Genomic DNA, 19,337 nt, shown 5'->3' with positions numbered 1-19,337 from the left:
CCCGCACCCGAAGAAGCAGCCCGCGCCGCCCCGTCGCGCCGGGGGAAGAACAGGCCCCGCCGCCGCCGGCGACGGTCGGCTTCGCCCGGCCGCGCCCCCTGGCGGCGGCGAGGGAGGAGGGAGGAGAAGGGGAGGGTCGCGGCTCGCGGATCTGGGGCCCTCGCCGGCCGCCTCACGGGTGGCGGCGCGGGGAGGGAAGGGTTCCGCGAAGGGTCTCATGTGTAAGCTTTATACAATAAAAAGAAATTGATTGCAAATGTGAGGGTGCCAAGGATCAACCGTGGCTATCACGTTGATGTACCTTGGACGCTCGCAAAATCATTAGTGCATGCAGCGCAGCAAGGGGTGTATTATCTGCGATAGTGGAATCGGACTCTAGCACTCTGGTGTAGGCTATTAATTTTTGTCAATTCTAAAATTGCTCACTGCCCAGGGCATGTAGCAAAGTAGCAGACCGTCTAGCGGCAGACGGTGCACAACTAGGGCACCTGTGGCAGGAGTTTGTAAGTGTGGCAGTCACAGGTGATTTGGCCGGTTGTTTTGGTTATTAATGGAGTAGATGGTATTCCAACTCAAAAAAGGAAAACGAAGTACTACCAGCGACCCTAAAAAAACGATCAAAGTATCGCACGCAGGCGGCTGAACTCTGCCAATCCTGCCTTGTACGGTTTTTGTGGACCCTACCTTGTACGTATTCGATTGGGACTCGTTAATGGGCTCCATTGATATATACTAGCCCTAAACCCAACCCTATGGGTTGAGCAAGAGAGAGAGAGAATCAAACAATACGTCGACATGGATGCGAGTTGTGCGACGGCGAGGAAGGAGAAAGAAGAGAGGGAGTATATATCAATGCGCATGAGGAGATGGGCGAAGGAAAGTTGGAACCCTAACAAAGACAAAAAGGACGTCTACACCCACAGGTCGTGGAAAACCGACGAGCTCAGTAAGTACCCTCCTAACTGCACTTTTTCCCTACTGACCCACTCCCGCAACAAAGTATATAAGCAGCTAGTATTAACTGTACGTACACACGTCGTCAATTCAGCATGCATCCCACCAATGTATTACACCGACTGTGGTGGCGGCTGCTGTAGAGAAAACCTGCATATATTTTCCATTAAGGCCTTGTTCGGTTGCTTGCCAAACCGAGTGGATTGAAGGGGTTTGAGGGGGATTTAAACCTCTTGTAAGTCAAAATACAAACCAATCCTTGCCAATCCCCTCCAATCCTCTTGGGGAGAGGATTAACCGAACAAGCCCTAAAGTGGAATCGATAAGAGGAGGTTTAAGGTGGCCGCTAGACGTGTTTGGCATCGTCACCGCGCGCGATACTTTGGACACGGATCGCAAGCGTAACATTGTCTTCGCCCGTTCGAGGAGTAACTGTCAGACCATAACAGAGCAGGTAACATGATACTATGTTCCTAATTTATCAAATTTGATTCAATTTGTCCTTTGACCCATGAAACGTCATTATACACTTACTAAATTAGTTTGTGCGTGCAGTGTCCGTATCTAGAACTCACAGGTCCTACTCGTGCTGTTGTGCCTGATTTCGATCCAGGGAGCTTTGAGGTTGTGCTCAAAGTTAAGGGTGCAACTCAATCTGCTGATAGAGACCTAAGTTTTCTAGTCCTGCCATTAAAAGAACGTTATCAATATCATAGGTATTATACTAGTAAATATAGCACATTGGAGTTAACACTCCGCCGTGTTGATTGTTCTGTGGAGGCAACAATCAGTATGCGACTCGCTACTGGTTCATCATGGCCACGCGGTTTCCAGGGTGTATTTACCGCCAGTATTGCCAGTATAGATGATGCTGAAGTTTCCTTGCTTTCTTTTGAAGATGATAAATTGCTAGTTATTGCCGATGATGGCATCATCAAGCTGACACGACGCGTTGTCTCCGTTGAACGAGAGCATGGAGAGCTGAAAGTTTCTGCCACAGCATGGTGTGCAAATGATGAGCAAGATGCTATGACAAATGACATAGTTTTCACACCTAGGTTCGCGGGTAGAAGTTGTGGTGTGCTTAACGTTGGCAGATGTAAGATCCAAATCACTGTGGCTTGGTCCCTTTTTGACTCGTAAGAAAAATTGTGATGCATACACTTTTATTCATATTGTTTTGGGAATACATTTGATTCAACAATTGACCTATTTAATTCAAGGATGGGACTATGGGAGGGGCGCCGCACGGCTACCAGGCATTACGTGTACCCAGGCCATGAAAAAGGGCCTCCTTGCTGGGTTTGTTTCATGCGCTCATGCAGTAGGCCTCGATGCTCAAAACCCGCCCAATTCCCAAGTCCTCCCCCATGCCTGTTCACTCTCCTTACTTGTTTGCAGAATACCACTACTCCATTACACCATCATTACTAGGAAAACAACTGTTGGGGCAAACCGGGAAGGATAAAACGGAAACAGAAACTCTGCTCGATTGAACCATGATTTGATCATTCCAAGGCGAAGCAATATAATAAAAGGCAAGGGGATAAATCATATTTTTGACAAACATTAGGTATGCAATGTCGTCTCCCTTGAAACAAAGACTTCATGATTCCAACATACAAATTTATGGTTATATTAATTGACAACACAAGTCCACATCATTGGACTGTAGTAAAAGGAAAACGTTTTGCTGACTAAAACGTGCACACAAACCAACCAAGTTAAACTGATTTGCTAGACCAATACATGTAACATATGATAGAAACATGCTGATCGGACAGTCTTGAGTGTGAATCATACAACCCATGCTTTGATTGCTTCTGACCATTATAATCTGTCGAAACAACAAGCGTGTTAGCTAATATATTGTCTGTGAGAAACAAAACTTTACGGCGGCAGGGGATCAAGTTTGGGGATGGACGTTGATGACTTGTTCGGAATAGAATCGTGTCATTAAACTGTAGCTAGTTGTCAGTTTTAATTGCTAGTAGTTGTCATGATGTTCCTAACGGATTACCATGTAATTAAGAAAAGAGAACTATTTTCCAGGTTAAACTAAGTTGTTTATTCTGCTGCTGCCCCTAGACTTGTTTGTATGGTCAGAGCGCTCGATGTCTTTGATCAAAGTATTTTTGTCAGAGATTTTTGAATATAATTCAAATGCCATTTTGAAATGAAGTCAAATGAAACCTTGCAAATTCAAATGCCACATTCAAATCAAACCAAATGCATAGATGCTTAGCTATATTTGTAAAACATTCCAAATTGAAAATTTGGGATGTTACAATGTCTTAGCTCGCAAGCAATACACAACCATATATAGATGAAACTATACTCAAATATTATGTGCACTTGTTTCTTATCCTTCCAACTAGCCATTCATGTCTGTCTCTTGACAAGTCGCATGTCTCTCTTCATGTATGTGACCCTTGCTGAATAGGTCAATGATAACATCACTTTAGATCATGAGTAAATGCAACTAATAATCCACAACAAACATTGCATCATGTGACAATCACTCAATCTATTTCATCCATAATCCATTCAATCATCTAAACAAAATGCATTCATGCGAAGGTTGTCCAGTCTATCTCCAATCATCTAAACAATGAGCGTGCATTAATCGATGGTACCCTAATAAGGGGCCTCAAGGCGCGTCATGAAGAAGGTTGTCCAGTCTATCTCCATAGGCACGATTACGTTACAATCACGAATCTGGTCGATCACCTCTTCTAATGTCCCCGCGTCGAGACGAGCAGTATACATGCCCCCTCCATCATAATCCTTGATGAGCAAGGTGCCGCTCCTCTCCCCCGACCAAATGCACGTCGAGCATTCAATCTGTCGGATGAGCTCGGTCAGTTTGTGGTCGATCACCCTAGTGCGGAGCCACTCTGCATCACCATCTCCGCTCCGATCTCCATCGCCCTGTTGTTGTGTCCAGATCTCTAGATGGCGGTCACGGTACACACTGAGCGACAAGAGCTTGCCGTCTGCGGTGGTGGCGAGACGGTCGGCACCGGGGATGTCACGTAGACTGCGCCGGATGTTCGCCAAGGCCGTGGCATGGTCCACATGCAATAAGTCAAAGTCAGCCGCCGGGATGAACTTCTCCCTGGTTGGTGTGAGGATCTTCGTCAGGGAGACGTGGCCGGTCTTGACGTCGACGTTGAGGAATGAGGACGTGGAATTGGTTTGAGGCCCTGACGAACAGCCAGTGCGCGTTGCCTCGGCACACCACGGCGTTCTCCTCCTTCATGGACCAGATATGGCGCTCCATCATGTCGAAGCACTTGCGCGGCGCGCTCCAGCTCCGGTCGCTGGAGGCGAATCGGTGGAGGTTGAACTGCGACTCCGACTCGTACTTGTCGGCGCCGATCAATAGGACTCTGAAGGCCCGCCTGTCGTCGCCGCCGGAGCTGCTCGGTATGATGGTGTAGCCGTAAGTGTCGGAGTAGCAGAACTGGCTGTCGCAGTCCAGCTCGGGCAGCACGTCCCACCTGCCGGCGAGCGTGTCGCACACAGCTAAGCGGACGACGTTGGGTACCAGCTGGTCATCGTCGCTCGCGTGGGTACGTACAGGCGCACCAGGAGGAGGCCGCCGCGCGTGGCGATCGAGCGGCACAGCACGGGCGTCAGCGTTCGTAACTAGCTACCTGCTCGCACGCACGCGCGCACTCGCCTTGATTCATTCTGAAACGCGTTTAAGGCAAGAGAGATAAACGCACGTCCACGTACGGCCCTCCACGTGCACGGGTCTTCAAACAAATTTCCTTTCTTAAACGCGTTTATATATTTTTCTTCCTCGACTCGATCAAATTAAAGTCAGCGGAAAAAACAAGTCGAGCCGGCGCCCACGTGGCCATTCTTTCTTTCTCTCTCTCCCTCCCTCCTTTTTTTCCTTTTCCTTTTTGCGGGAGCTTTCTTTTTCCACGCCGGCGCTGCGAGGTGCAAGCGGATAAGCGGCGGACGGAGAACTCCTTCCCCGGCGTCTCTTCCCCGTCTTCCAACTCTCTCCTCGGCTGCCGTGCCGTACGTCTTGCTGGCCGGCCGGCCGGCGCCAGCCAGCCATGCATGGACAAGATCCATCCTTTGGGTCGCAGCGGCGGCGGCTGCCTGCCTGCCGCCTTGCTCGCCGTCCGGCGCGTCACCCATGCATGCATGGACCGCCGAACATAGGCGCTCGCTCGCGCTCTTTTGCTTCAGCGCTCCTGTGTACTGCTGCTGGTCGCCCCGCGCGCATCCATGGAGGCAACCGGAGACAGAGCCTCCCGCGCCATCCAACATGCGTGCCACGACCACGGCCACGAGACCGCTCACCACCGGAGGCTCGGCTCGACGACTCCTTGCTTCGACGGAGCTGATAAGCTCTCCGTCTTTAATTAATCAGTTTCACAAAACCAGCCAAGGAATCGCCGGCGTGTGGTTGCATGCTGTCCGTCTTCCCCGCCTCCGGCAGGCATGCATGCATGGGCTGGGTTCCCGCCGGCAAGCAATGCAGCGGCCTTTTCTCCGATTCCTTCTCTGCCTCCGCGCAGTTCGACGGGAGTCGCCGACGGCGTCCTTCTCTTATCTGTTGTTGGGCAGGCCGCCGATCGACGGCACACTTCTTGGAGTCGTACGCAGGACAGGATCAAGTCAAGGGCTCGTCACTGGGCCCAATGTCATCCATGCATGACACATGAGCACGTTCTACTGTATATATTGCTTCCTCTGCTCCGCTACACACCTCCCTCAACTCCGGCATGCAGTCTAACGGGCGGCACACTTGGAGATCTCTCTCTCTCTCTCTCTCCCTCTCTCTCTTGTTCTTCAAATCAAATCAAACCAAATCAAAACAAAAAGAAAAAGAAGCTGGTGACGCTCGAATATAATAATCCGGATATTTATTCCAAAACGTACGAGGAATGGATTCGCCGCACGTCTTCAAAAAGGAGTCGATGCCGCTGCTGAAGAGAGAGAGAGAGAGACCGACAGTATGTGTCGTCACGGCGTGCTCACCACCGGAGATTCATTCCCGCTGCCGGAGATTCATTTCATTCCCGGACGCTATTTCTCTCGCAAACGTGAGACAACACATGGGAGGCTTTGTGGGAAATCTGGACCGCTCCCAAACCCTCTTCTAACCGCCTCGGCCCACCCAAACCACCCGTTCGCCCTTCCCGCGCTTTTCATCCCACGCGCCACGCCGCATTAATGCCGGCCCAAAGTATGCAGCGGTCAGTATTGATGCCGCGATTTGACCGGACATGAAGGCGGTGCAGACGGGCACGATCTCTCGGGCGTGGGCGTCGCCGCCGCTTCAATGCGAACCTCGCATCCCGAGGAACCAACTCCGGCCGCTGCGCCGCATTGAAGTGGGTTGACCGCTCGTCCGCCTGGCCTGGCCGAGGTTATTTAAGCCGCGCTCCCGCGTCGTCCAGAACCGCATCATCCCGAGCACCGCACCGTCTTCCTCCTCTCCCTCGCCGTGTCATCCCCCCTCTTTGAGCCCAACGGCAATGCCGAAGTCCTGATTCTCCGCGTCGGCAAGCTGCATTGGGGGAAGCTCGTCGTCAGGCGGATCGTGGCGTCGCCGCCCTCACTCACCTGGACTATCCGCACCCACCGCGGCGGACTCCTCCGGTGACAAGGAGGACCAGCCGCAGCAACGGCCCCGTCTCCTTTCGGAGGCGGCTCTAACGGACGAATCTTGATCAGTTGAAGACCATGACAGAGCGTTCGGGCCGTCAGATGGGTCCGGCGTCAGGTACACCGAACGACTCTAATGAACCGGGGTTCGCGAATCCAGAACATAAACTTCAGGGATTGAGAGGTACAAATTCGATTTGCTCCTCATCCACTTGTCCTCGTTTTCGCCCAAACAAAAGAAAGAAAATATACCCAACCCCGGGAGGGAACTTTTGGTCTATGGGTGTATATACACCCTATATGCAAAAAAAAATTAGTAATTCAACCAAAAGTCGAAAATTCCTGAAAATATTTTTGAAATAAACTTGACCTTCTATTGTACTCGTGAGAAAATAAATCCACAAAAAAAAATATACCTTTGACTTCTTTTCAAAAAAGACAAATTTTTGGCTAAAATAGTGTGAATAGTGACCTATAATAGCAAATAAATTTATTCTTTTTTGCTGTGAAGTCAACTTTTTTTTTCATCCAGATTTTTTTACTAGTGCAAAAGTAAGTCAAGTGTTTTGTCAAAATAGTTCTTACCTATTTTAACTTTTTATTAAAATAATAAAAAAAATCCCATATAGGGTGTATATACATGCAGGTTCCAAAGTGTATTTCCCCAACCAACAAGCCCTGATATCCATCCGAGCCTCTCCCCTTCTCCTCGCAGCCGCGCACCGCCGCCGGTACTCCCGCCGGCGCCGCCCGCGCTCCACCTCCTGTCTCTCCTTTGATCTGCACCATACGCCCAGGTCCTCCCTCCTCCGCTTCCCAGGCCTCGCAGCCCCTTCACCTTCCAGCGACCGCGGCGCCAGATCAGCGGCCCGACTGAGGCGGCGGCGAACCGTAGCCACAACGGGTCGCCGGCGCCCGTCCTCGCCTCGGCTGCCTCCTTGCCTCCTCGGTTTTGCGGCCGTAAGGAGCTGCATCCGGCCTGGGATGAGGTCCGGCACAGGGAACCGGCCTGGGGAAATGGACCGATGGAGGCCGCGTCGAACCCTAGCCGCAACCGGTCGTTGGCGCCCATCCCGCGCCGCGGCTGATCACCCCGAGCTCCCTCCTCGTCTCCTCTGTTTTGCGGCCGAAGGAGATGCAGCCTGCGTGGGACGAGGTTGGACGCAGTGAACCGGCCCGGCGAAATGACCCACGGGGGCACCAAGCACGGCGAGGACCAGCCTCCTCCTCTTTCTCTTTGGTATGTCTGCTCTCTGGTGCTTGTACCAAATCTCTCATTATCTCAGGCTAATATACGAGCGTGATTCATGTTCTTGCATTGTATCCAGACCTCAATCAATGACGCTCTCTACCATACACCGTGGCCTTTGGCATTGGCTGGCTTCGTGGAACATTTTTCACTGGAAAACAACCAAATCCAATGTCGAGAAGCTTGGCGTTGACAAGATCTGAAGCTCTGCACCAGACTCTCAAGCACTAAAGCAGAACGCAACCACCTTGGCCATTCCTCCGGTGTGCATGATTTGACGCTCTCTACCCTACATGTACATGAGCTACTGTACTCCAGGTATGATACTGGTGGCCCTTGCTTGTCTTTGTCATGCATTTTCTATATACAGCTTATGCATGTTTGCTTGCTTAGTTTGTTCTGGTTCTTGAACTATAATCCTTACAATTTTGTGTATGCTCGTGAAAACTGAATGTGTGGCATGAGAAAACAGAATGTAATTTTGTTTTCATGTTGTAGTTGCTAATGGCCATGACATTCATCGGTCGTATTGGTAAATGTGCACGCAAACTTGGTGATCTTGTATTATCATGGAGCCTTGCTTCAAATTTTCTTTTTGTTAAAGAGCACACCTTTTATTTGCTAGCATTGTTGTAGCTCAAGTATCAGGCTCATTCTTGTAACCTTGGGAATTAGTACAAGCACATGTACCTAATCAAAGTGGAATGCTGAGTTGAACTGTTGGTTATTACAGCTTATGTATGTTTGCTTATTTATTAGTTGGTTCTGATTCCTGAACAATTGTCCATACGATTGTGTACGCTTCTGAGAACTGAATATGTGGCATGGGAAAACAGAATGTAATTTTGTTTTCATGTTGTACTCCCTCCATTCCGAATTACTTGTCGCACGTATGGATGTATCTAGATGTATTTTATTTCTAGATACATCCATTTCAGCGACGAGTAATTTGGAACGGAGGGAGTAGTTCCTAACGGCCATGACTTGCATCGCTCGTTCCGGTAAACGTGCACGGAACTTGATGATCTTGTGTTATCCTGTAACCTTGCTTTAGATTTTCTTTAGATTATCCTGTAAACTTGATGATCTTGTATTATCAAAGTGGAACGCTGACTTGAACTCTTGGTTATTACTTTTGTGCACTGTATCTGATTAGATATCTGAGATGTTTACATACAGATCGTGCAAGCCATTATTATAAATTCTGCTTTTTTTATTGTCAAATTTATCTTAATGATGTTGTAAGTTTTTAGTATGTCAGGCATATCTCAGTCACTGCATGGATAATGCTTGACTCAGCCACTTAGAACTAAAACTAAGTGCAGTCTGTGTTGTTTCTCCTTCCTGAAATCTGAAGTTTGAGTGTCGATCTTGTCTTCTTATATCTACTACTCCCTCCGTTCCTAAATATAAGTCTTTTTAGACATTCCACTAGAGACTACATTCGGATGTATATAGACGCCTTTTAGAGAATAGATTCACTCAATTTGCTCCGTATGTAGTCTATAGTGAAATCTCTTAAAAGACTTATATTTAGGAACGGAGGGAATACTAAATAGCATCGTTGGACTTTTTGGACATACAATTGGAGATACAGAGTACAAGACGTAATTTAGTCTCATCATAAAACATCTATCATCTGTAAATCAACTGAAGGACATATTTTAGTTTAAAGGGTGCTCTTGTTCAGTTCATCCTAATCGTGTGGCCAGAAAAGGTTGTTTCAGTATAGCATGTTGGCTTCTTTATCTGTTGAGCAGTTTAAGTAGGAGTCGTTCAAGAATGTTGTCAACTTGCAGTAAGAGTTGTTCATTTGTTTTACAGCTTTGTTCATGGACGACTGGCCTGCAAAAACTCACTCCGACACCTCCTGCGTGGCTTCCCCTGCGCCTCTCGTGGCCACTTTTCTCTGACTCCGGCATAGGTAATCCACTCAACTGCTCTCCTCTGCTTTCTCTTATGCTATGTGTGTCCACAGCCACCGAGCTGTGGGGAATGCTTGGTATGGGTTTAGTTCTGCAACACACACAAAAGAACTTTCCATAGAAGTTTCGCACTGCACTCTGAGTAGTGCAATCAAGCATCTGTGTATTTATTTGGAAAAATATGGAATCTTTGTAACTCATGCTGGCCATTGGGTAAATGACTTGCTGTTGTTGGTCAAGTACGGGGTCTTTTTTTTACCAATTGTTGCATTTTTTTGTGTAGAAAATGGTCTCTTGCATGAAAATGTTCTATGTTGGATGAACAATCCATATGCATGGGTAGTTCATTGGGCCGACAGCAATGTGGATTCTTGATCTGTATGGTCTTTGATGCCAATATTTGTGCTTCTTGTGATTGTCTTGTACTCCCTCCATTCATAAATATAAGTCTTTTTAGACATTTCAAATGGACTACAACATACGGATGTATGTAGACATATTTTAGAGTGTAGATTCACTCATTTTGCTCCGTATATAGTCACTTGTTGGAATCTCTAGAAAGACTTATATTTGGGAATGGAGGGAGTAGTAATTAGTGGCACTGTTTTAGTGGATTGAGCCCAAAGTGCTAGTTTACCTATCACTATATCAATTAGTGATGTGATCATTGATTCGTGTTTTGTATGCAGACCTCAATGACACTCTACCTGAGCCGGTGGCCCTCGGCATCGACCTCGGTGTCATGAAGAACATCCAAGGTACATACATGAAACATCTGTGCTGGCTTCACCGAATAGTTTTACTAGTATCCGTTTGAGTTTCCAGCGAGAGATGCATATTTGGGTTCTGTATGCCTGTTGCTGATGTGTTCTTGCTGCTGTTTGATTGTGTATGGCTCAGATTATATGGTCGAGAAGCTCAGCGTCGACAAGAGCATCATCCTAGAGCTCTGCATCATCCTCTACAAGCAAGTACCGAACCACCATGGCCATGCCACTGGTGTGTATGATTTGATTCCGTAATAAAGACATGTTCTTTTGTTTGTATCTAGTCTTGACCATGTGTCTGTTGTGGTCCTTGATGCAGGCCATTGTGCACCAATTTGACGACGATGATTTCCACAGGTACTACCTCCTGGCTTTGCTCCAAACTTGATGTTACCTGTTTCTTGTTTTTGTCAGTAATTCTGTTTTTTATGGGAATGCCAGATTCTTAATTGTTTTCTTTGCTTTGCAGCTTTGTTCATGGATGGCTGGCTTACGAAAAGCTCACGCCGACGCCTCCGGTGTGGCTTCCCCTACGCCTCCAGCATAGGTAAGCCACTCAGTTCCTCTACTAAGCTTTCTCTTATGCTCTGTGTTTTCACGGCCATCGACCTGTGGGGACAGATTGACATGGGTTGAGTTTGCTACACACACACACATGAACTACCCATATAAGCTTCACATTGCACACTGATTAGTGCGACCAAGCATGTGTCTTCGTTTATGAAAATTTGAAATCTTCATAACACTTGCTCACCATTAGGTAAATGACTTGATGTTGTTTAAGTATAGGGTATCTTTTCAGCTAGTGTTGCATTTTTCTAGAAATGGTCTCTTGCATGCAAATGTTCTGTGTTTGATCAATCCAAATGTATGGGTACTTCATTGGGGCCTACAGCAATGTGATTTCTTGATCTGTGATGGTCTCTTATGTCAACATTTTTGCTTCTTGTGATTGTCTTGTACTCCCTCCGTTCCTAGATATAAGTCTTTTTAGAGATTCCAATACAAACTACATACGGATGTATGTAGTCATATTTTAGAGTGTAGATTCACTCATTTTGCTCCGTATGTAGTCTCTTATTGGAATCTCTAAAGGACTTATATTTAGGAACGGAGGGAGTATTAATTAGTGCCACAGTTTTGGCAGATTTAGCCCCAAAATGCTAATTTAGCTATGATTTTATCTATTACTGATGTGATTATTTGTTTCACAGGGTTCTTGTACATGCGAAAGTGCATGATTTTTCGATGGTTGTCTAGCTGCAGTTGTCTCCCCATGTAATGGCATCAAGTTCAGAGCGCCCCAACTGCCTCTCCTTCGACCGTGGTTCAGGTAGTGGCTCGGTCTCCACTGTACTCTATCCCTTGCTCTGTGGTGCCTGGCCATTGTGCTTAGTCCATGCTGTGATCCTTGTTGTCGAGCCTTGGTTCTCTAGTGTAGTGTTTGGCCTGTGGGGTGGTCATCTTGCCAAACATGCTTATGTGACAGTGGCTATAGCAAATAAACTATGTATTCTATTTTGTTATAAACTGTGCAATAATCTGTCCTTGTGATGTTTGCTCAGTTAGTTGATTAGTGCCCTGTCATTGAGTTCTTCATAATTATATGTTCCATAATTAAGCGGTTCGAGGAACTCTTACATTGCTGAAAGTCCATTTTCTTGGTTTATCTCTCGATTTTCTTGTTGAGCTGTGCTGTGGAGCAAAGTATGTTGCCATCGCATGTAGCATATTATTTTGTGCTGGTAGGACTGGGCAACAATTCTGAGATTTGTGGTGTCTTTTGGACCGATATAAAACACTTAGCTTGTGAACTTGCGTTGATTTCTGAACCTATGGTATTTTGCTGTGCAGAAGGACGCCTTGTTTCGCAAATTCTAATGAGGTTTCTGATCACTATCTTATTAAACTTGTTGTAATGAGGTTTTGCTCCTGTTTAGTAGCGTGTTATTCATGCTTGTCGTGTGGAGCCGCATATGCCACGTGTTTGCAAATTGGCAATGTTTTCTTAAGGCTCAAAATAAATTAGTAGTATTCTGTACTCATGGTGTTGAGTTATATATTTCTAGGCTCATAATAAATTGATTATTTCGCATTGTGTGTCTGGTAGTTTGATTATTTCTTTGTCATGTGTTGATTGGTGAGACCTGACTTGGTTCTTTCAACATTATTACAGGAGAGCATGTCTAAAGAAAAGAAAAACCTGGATAATCATGGTTGTTACAGGCCTAGGGAAATTGATACACTCATGGGCCACCTGATGTTGGTTGTCAAGCTTGTTTGCTGCGACCATCAGCCGATGTATCCTTCATCAGTGCACGGCCATGGCGATGAAATGCTGCGTTGATGGGTCTAGTTTCAGAATTAAGCTATGTAGTTTGGCTCTGTCATGTTGCAATGTCTGTGAAGGAAGGACACAAAGTGCTAGTGCTTCCTGGGCTGTGTAGACCCCAAATATTTTTATTAGCTCATCTGAGAAGTACTCCCTCTGTTCGTAACTGTAAGTCTTTTTAGATATTCCAATTCGGACTGCATACGGAGCAAAATGAGTGAATGTACACTCTAAAATATGTAGTCCATATTGACATCTCTAGAAAGACTTTTATTTAGGAACGGAGGGAGTAGTTGATGACATAAATAATCAACTTGGTTTTGGGTCAAAATATATTGCACTGTCTGCATGCTTCTTTCTATTTTAACAAATCTGGTGGAAGCAATATCAGTGTGAACGTTGCGGTGTAAAATGTTGTGCATTATGGGAATTTTCTTTCTTGGTTAATTGCACCAAGAGTTATATTGATATTCTTAATTTAATTGCATCAAGGAATCTCAAGACCGTTTCTTGTGTTTGAAGCTGTCGTGTTTACCACAGGATAATGGTGTAAATTTCGTAGGCCCTGTTCAAGTTGTAAAATCAACCAGATTCTGTACAAGTTAGTTTTGGTAGAATGATACTCCCTCTGTCCCAAAATTCTTGTCTTGAATTTATCTAAATACGGATGTATCAAGTCACGTTTTAGTATTAGATACATCCGTATCTAGGCAAATCTAAGACAAGAATTTTGGGACGGAGGGAGTAATTAATATGTCCATACTTGTGTTTAGTTTGGTAAGAAAATTTTCATTACCCTTGGAGAGGCGAGGAAGGTGTTTCCTTTTTGATTCTTGTGAATCAAGTGGATTGTACTGAGTTTGTCGATGTCGAGAATGAATGAATGTCTGTTTTTTGGTTATTCTCCATGAATGTGTTTTATGTTTGTCAAAACCAAAAGTCCCATACGTGTATGTATGTTGATGAAATTGGTTGGCTGGTGTTTTTCCAATTCAAATGCAACAAATTTTGAATAAATAAATGCAGGGACTCCGAAACGTGCCACTGGAAATTGGATCGGAGCCATGTTTACATGGTGTCTTTATGTTAGTAATGCACATACCAGGTAGAACAACAGGCTATAACAAGTCTTGCATGAGCAAATGTGAAGAAGTAGAAAAAAAAACCCAGCTATAACACGAGTCTGGTCTTACATGAGAAAATGGGAGAAAAGTGACTGCATAACAAGTCGTATAGTTAGCATATATGGAAACTACCACGTAATTTGAGGGAGTACTATTTATTAGTAGGAAACTCAATAAATCACGTATAGGCAGAGAGAAATGAACCGTCTATCGGATAACCCAACCGTTTTCTGCGGCCGGATGAATGGATCTCCTTCAAGAGACTCTCTTAATTCTCTCGTCTTCCTCCTCCAAAAACCAACGCAGCATTTAACTGCCATCGATCCGCCCCATGCACGCTCCATTACTCCCTCCCTCTCGCGCGATCCATCCTGCTTCGATCCGTTGGCTGCGGCATCCTCTCACGCGGATCACGCTCACATCCGACGCCTCCCCGCGTTTCCCGCTCGCTCATCGCTTGCCACGCAACGCTCTTTCCTCTATAAATGGATGCCCCCTTGATCTCGATCGGCCCCGCCCCACACCTTCATCCTCCTGTCTCCGCTAAGCGCCCCCGCCTCCTTCTTTCTACCCAATCCCCACATGTAGCGTCTTCTAAATTGATCGACAGATGAAGGTTGTGCCATGCCACTCCGCTGCATTGTCCGGCTAGCACGGAGATGATCTGCGGAGGGGCACGCGGCAAGTTAAGACTATTCAGCTTGACTGCCGTCGGCATGCCCGGCGCAAGTGTGTGTAGTGGCCCTTACACTGAGCGGTTAGCCAGCCATGGTCGGCCGTTTATGTTGTTTCTTGATCTAACCATCTTCTTTATAGACTTCCTGCCACACCATTGCTCATCACAATCTGAGACTTGTTGGTTTGGTCGGCCTTTTATGTTGTTTCTCAATCTAACCTTCTTCTTTATAGACTTTCCTGCCACACCATTGCTCATCACAATCTGAGACTTGTTGGTTTGGTCGGCCTTTTATGTTGTTTCTTGATCTAACCTTCCTCTTTATAGACTTTCGTGCCACACCATTGCTCATCACAATCTGAGACTTGTTGGTTTGGTCGGCCTTTTATGTTGTTTCTCAATCTAACCTTCTTCTTTATAGACTTTCCTGCCACACCATTGCTCATCACAATCTGAGACTTGTTGGTTTGGTCGGCCTTTTATGTTGTTTCTTGATCTAACCTTCCTCTTTATAGACTTTCGTGCCACACCATTGCTCATCACAATCTGAGACTTGTTGGTTTGGTCGGCCTTTTATGTTGTTTCTTGATCTAACCTTCTTTATAGACATCCTGCCACACCAATTGACAACTTCTTCCTTTTTTGTCAGCTTGATGCAGTTAGATGGTTCTTCTACTGGGCGTGGAACACAAGGTATGGACACGAAGTCGCCGGACAAGCTGCAGCTCTCAAACCCGTAAGCTGGCATGCCTTTCTTGTTTGGGTCATCTAAACATTCAAGATTTGGCCGATTTGGATTGCAATTGTAGTACTATCATTTTTTTTGTTAAAACACATATGTATAGGAACTTCTATTGTAGTACATGGTCACTTACATCATGCATATATAGATCATAGCAAGCAGTTTGACACACATGGTAGTGTAATGCACCAAACTGTATGTTTCTTCTCTCCACTCTATATATGTTACAGAATTGCTTCATAAGAATACACTTTCTTTGTGTTCAGAATGTTAGTTTTAGCCGGTTATGTCACTTGAGTTGTACAGTTGGATGACATAATAGCAGCTCTATGTTTCCAAAGTAGTATTTTTTTAATGGATAAGCAGGCTAGTTGCATAACTGGATCGATTATTAGTAAGCGCAAGCCTTTTGATCCCAACCAGGTCGTAATACACTTTCAAAAACTTTGGCAGCTGAACAAGGTAGGCCATGTTTTTTGCACATATCCTACCACCCGAACATGATCAGACTACACATCTTTGTTAACTCCTTGAAAGTTTAATCACTGATGTGTCATCATGCAATCTCCAGTAAATGCAATCCCCATGATCTAATCTCCTCGTCGGTTCATTTCCCTCCCCCACCCCCTCTCTCCCTCTCCTGAATAATTTGCTGCCCTGAAACAAGGGACTGGAAGAACCAATCTTTTGTTTGATCTTGTTTTGTTTCGACTGCATCTATTGATGCTGACATTATTATTATTTATTTCTGTTTGGATCAGACCTTGCAAACTAATTGTATATATCCAATGCCCTTTTTATTATGAATACTAATAAGTGGTCGCTTTCTTTCCTAGACCAACTTCAGCTTTCTGGCTAGATTAACTCTGGGTCAAATGTTTGCAATGTTTTGTTCTCTTTGTATTGCAGGTGTAGATGCAGATCAAATGGATTGAAGCTGACAGAATCACATTCTGAAACCCGAAGGTTGCCTGTATTAGAAAACTCCTTAGGTAAATTTCACTAGGAAAAACAGTAACTCATAAACCAGCAATGTAGCGTGGATATAACAAGAGGCCAGCCAAGAAGCATTTTTTTACACGCGTGCTGCTAGCCCAACCGAGCGAGCAGCTCTTGAAACGAAGTACTGTTACTCCGGGGCTAAGTTTCGCCCCAAAAAAGTAAAGTAGTTGAAGTACAATGCAGTATAATGAACGAACAAATGTTTGGAGTATGTACAATACAATACATAAATGCGTTAAAGAATGCTTTGTTCCTGTGGGCCTATATAACCTTATTTCTTGTTACTAAAAATTTATAGTAAAACTTAGACAGTAAAAACAGCCTCATTGTGTTAGAGTTGTCTAGTTCTTTATTGACCATTTAATTTTAATTATTGAATTTGTGTCTGCTTGATTAATGGTGTTTTTAATCAAGAGTTGTCTTGTCAATTATTTTCTAATTAGCCATCTTGAACTCATACTGTGTTTGTGTCATTGGTCTAACACTTGATACAAAAAGCTTGTAGCCATAAAGTCTAATTGGTTTTAATAAAATCTTTTTGGTGGAAGTTGGTGCTTTGGGGTTTATATTGGTTTATTTTTGTCCCTGTGACGGTCACATAACAGAAGAAGAAGGTTTGTTGGAAGGCAAATTGTAGGCATGACTTCTTTTGTTTGTTCAATTTCTATCCGCCATTATAAGTAGAAGAAATGATCTCTTCATATAAATAATTCTTAGTTTCATGTTCTACTTGTTTTTTTAATGAAAATGGTTTCCCCCTCAGCCCAACTTTTATTAAAAAGCAAAGGCAAACAACCAAACATACTCTTCATGTTGTACTTATTTCTGAATCATTTTAATAGGGTGGTTATTTTGATTTCATTTCAATATCCTTGTTAATCTTTTCAACCATATTTTCATTTGAGTGTCCTTTCTCATCTTGTATGTGCAAACCATAAATATTGGTTAATTGCCTCGCGTGACTCAGTTCAAGCAAGATCAGTTAAAACTTATAACATGGTGATGTAGTGATGCATCTACTGGACATGGAAGTAGTGCTGCAGGTAGGAAGTTGTCGAACAAGAGCAAAAAAATCCTGGGCATTGGGTGAGATACAGAGGTACATTTCTGTCATGAATGATGGGACAACTGTGTGCAGGACATGTGTTTGATACAAAGACGAATCAATTCAAGCAAAGGTTAGGCCTGTGAGCGCTCTGCGAGCTGGATGAAGCGCTAGGTGGAGATATCCCCCTGGGCAAGCTCACTGAGGTAATTGGGCCCTTGGGATCAGCAACACGTATGTGCTTGCATGAACTACTTTATGATGTATATGCAGTGTCAGGTTTCACATGTTTCTATAATTTTAACTACATGAACATGCAACAGAGTTGTAGAAGTGGACCTTGTCTAATTATGTTTTATGACACTGCATTACGAGTTTGTTGTGGGCTGATTGCTACAAAAACATATTATTCATGCATGCTATTGTTAATCATGTTCTGTCTTGAGACATTACGTGGGTCACTTGACAGTTTCCCCCTTGGAGTGAATTCCAAGTACTATGCGAACTTAAAGTTAACTACTTACTTTCTCTGGAGTAATTTGATTATTTTATTGTACATTTAGTTCATGTTTCATTTGAGCACTCTAATTTTGTATGTATCTCGCATTGTTAGCAAATTTACCGCAATGCTACGGGGCTTGAATTGTAGAGTTGTGTATCTTGACACCGAATCCAAGTTCTCTTCATGGAGGTAGCTTAGTTTTAGCTTACTACTCCCAAGTGCCAAGATTGGCATTCAAGAAATACCTGTAGTTATCAACCTTAATGATAAAATTGTAGGATGATTGGGATAGGACAGAAAAGCTTTTCTCAAATGTTCGCAAGAAGTTGGCATAAAACATTATTATAACTCATCTTGTACTTATCTATATGATTTAATGGCTAATCTTTCAGTTTTGCCCTTGTGTTTTCACATACATCAGTTTTGCTGTTGTTTTCACACCTTCTAATTATTCTGGGATCCACCGTCCGGCTAGCACGACACAAGGAGATGGTCCGCCATCGAGTGGACGGGAGTGTAGCAAGACTGCACGGCAAGGTGTGTCGTGTCCCTATCTAGCGGCACATGTGTGGTGGCCCTTCGAGCATGGTATAGTCCTCTTGCCACACTCCTCGTCTTCGCCTCCCCCCTTGTGGGCTTGGTCTGCACCCAGCCTCCGCAAACGTACTTTACTATGGTTCACAGAAATTAAGATAATGGATAAAGACTTTGGTTCACAGGAATTAAGAGTATGGATAAAGCCATATTTCTTGCAACGCATGAAGAGTGAAGTGTCCCTTAAAACTAAAGCTTCTGAAGTAGAATGAACTAATTATCTGGATGAAATTTAATAGATTGCCAGGTATAAATATTAGTGCTGCAGATGCAAAACTAGTAGAGTAATTGGCTAATGACTATTCATTTTTCTGTTTTTTTGTTCAGAGGCGACTATATAAAGATTTTCTGAACTGTGAGCTAGTTCAATTTGAATCGCAAAGAAATGCCTTGGCTGCTCTTACGGTAAGCATATTCTCCAAAGCCTTTTCTTTGCATCCATCATGTTTACCTTTATTTGTTCTCTTGTTGCTTCCATCCACCTCTTTAGCTCTTATTCAAAAGTTTTTGCAGTATTATATGAAAATGTAGGGCATGGTAGAACTGATGCTACCAATTAAATTGTTCAAGGATTCAGCTGTATGCATTCCCGACGTGTTCAAGTTTGGTAATGCAAACATGTACGTGTTGGTATAGAACAATGTGAAAATTTGATCGAGTAAACCTAAAAATAAAATCTTCCAGGACGTCGCAAATGGCATTCTCATGTATATTCTTCCCCCACCTGCTTTTTAAATATTGAAAGTGTTTCTTATAACTTTGTACCTATGTGTAATTATAGAACAATGAAA

General features: G+C 44.5%; 1 long non-coding RNA gene across 1 annotated transcript; it reads left to right on the top strand.

The window, feature by feature from the left end:
• Positions 1–7,262: 7,262 nt before the first annotated feature.
• On the top strand, positions 7,263–13,192 carry LOC123068677 (uncharacterized). Its single transcript, XR_006431951.1, has 9 exons — positions 7,263–7,828; positions 7,917–8,155; positions 9,662–9,761; positions 10,452–10,520; positions 10,663–10,761; positions 10,849–10,886; positions 10,999–11,076; positions 11,744–11,862; positions 12,706–13,192. It is a non-coding gene; the product is annotated as an uncharacterized lncRNA (long non-coding RNA).
• The last annotated feature ends 6,145 nt before the right edge of the window (positions 13,193–19,337 follow it).

The sequence above is a fragment of the Triticum aestivum genome, chromosome 3B (genome assembly GCF_018294505.1).
Source record: "Triticum aestivum cultivar Chinese Spring chromosome 3B, IWGSC CS RefSeq v2.1, whole genome shotgun sequence".
In the NCBI taxonomy this organism is placed as follows: Eukaryota; Viridiplantae; Streptophyta; class Magnoliopsida; order Poales; family Poaceae; genus Triticum; species Triticum aestivum.
The sequence above is the reverse complement of the archived record's forward strand: the minus strand, read 5'-3'. Positions and strand labels throughout refer to the sequence as shown.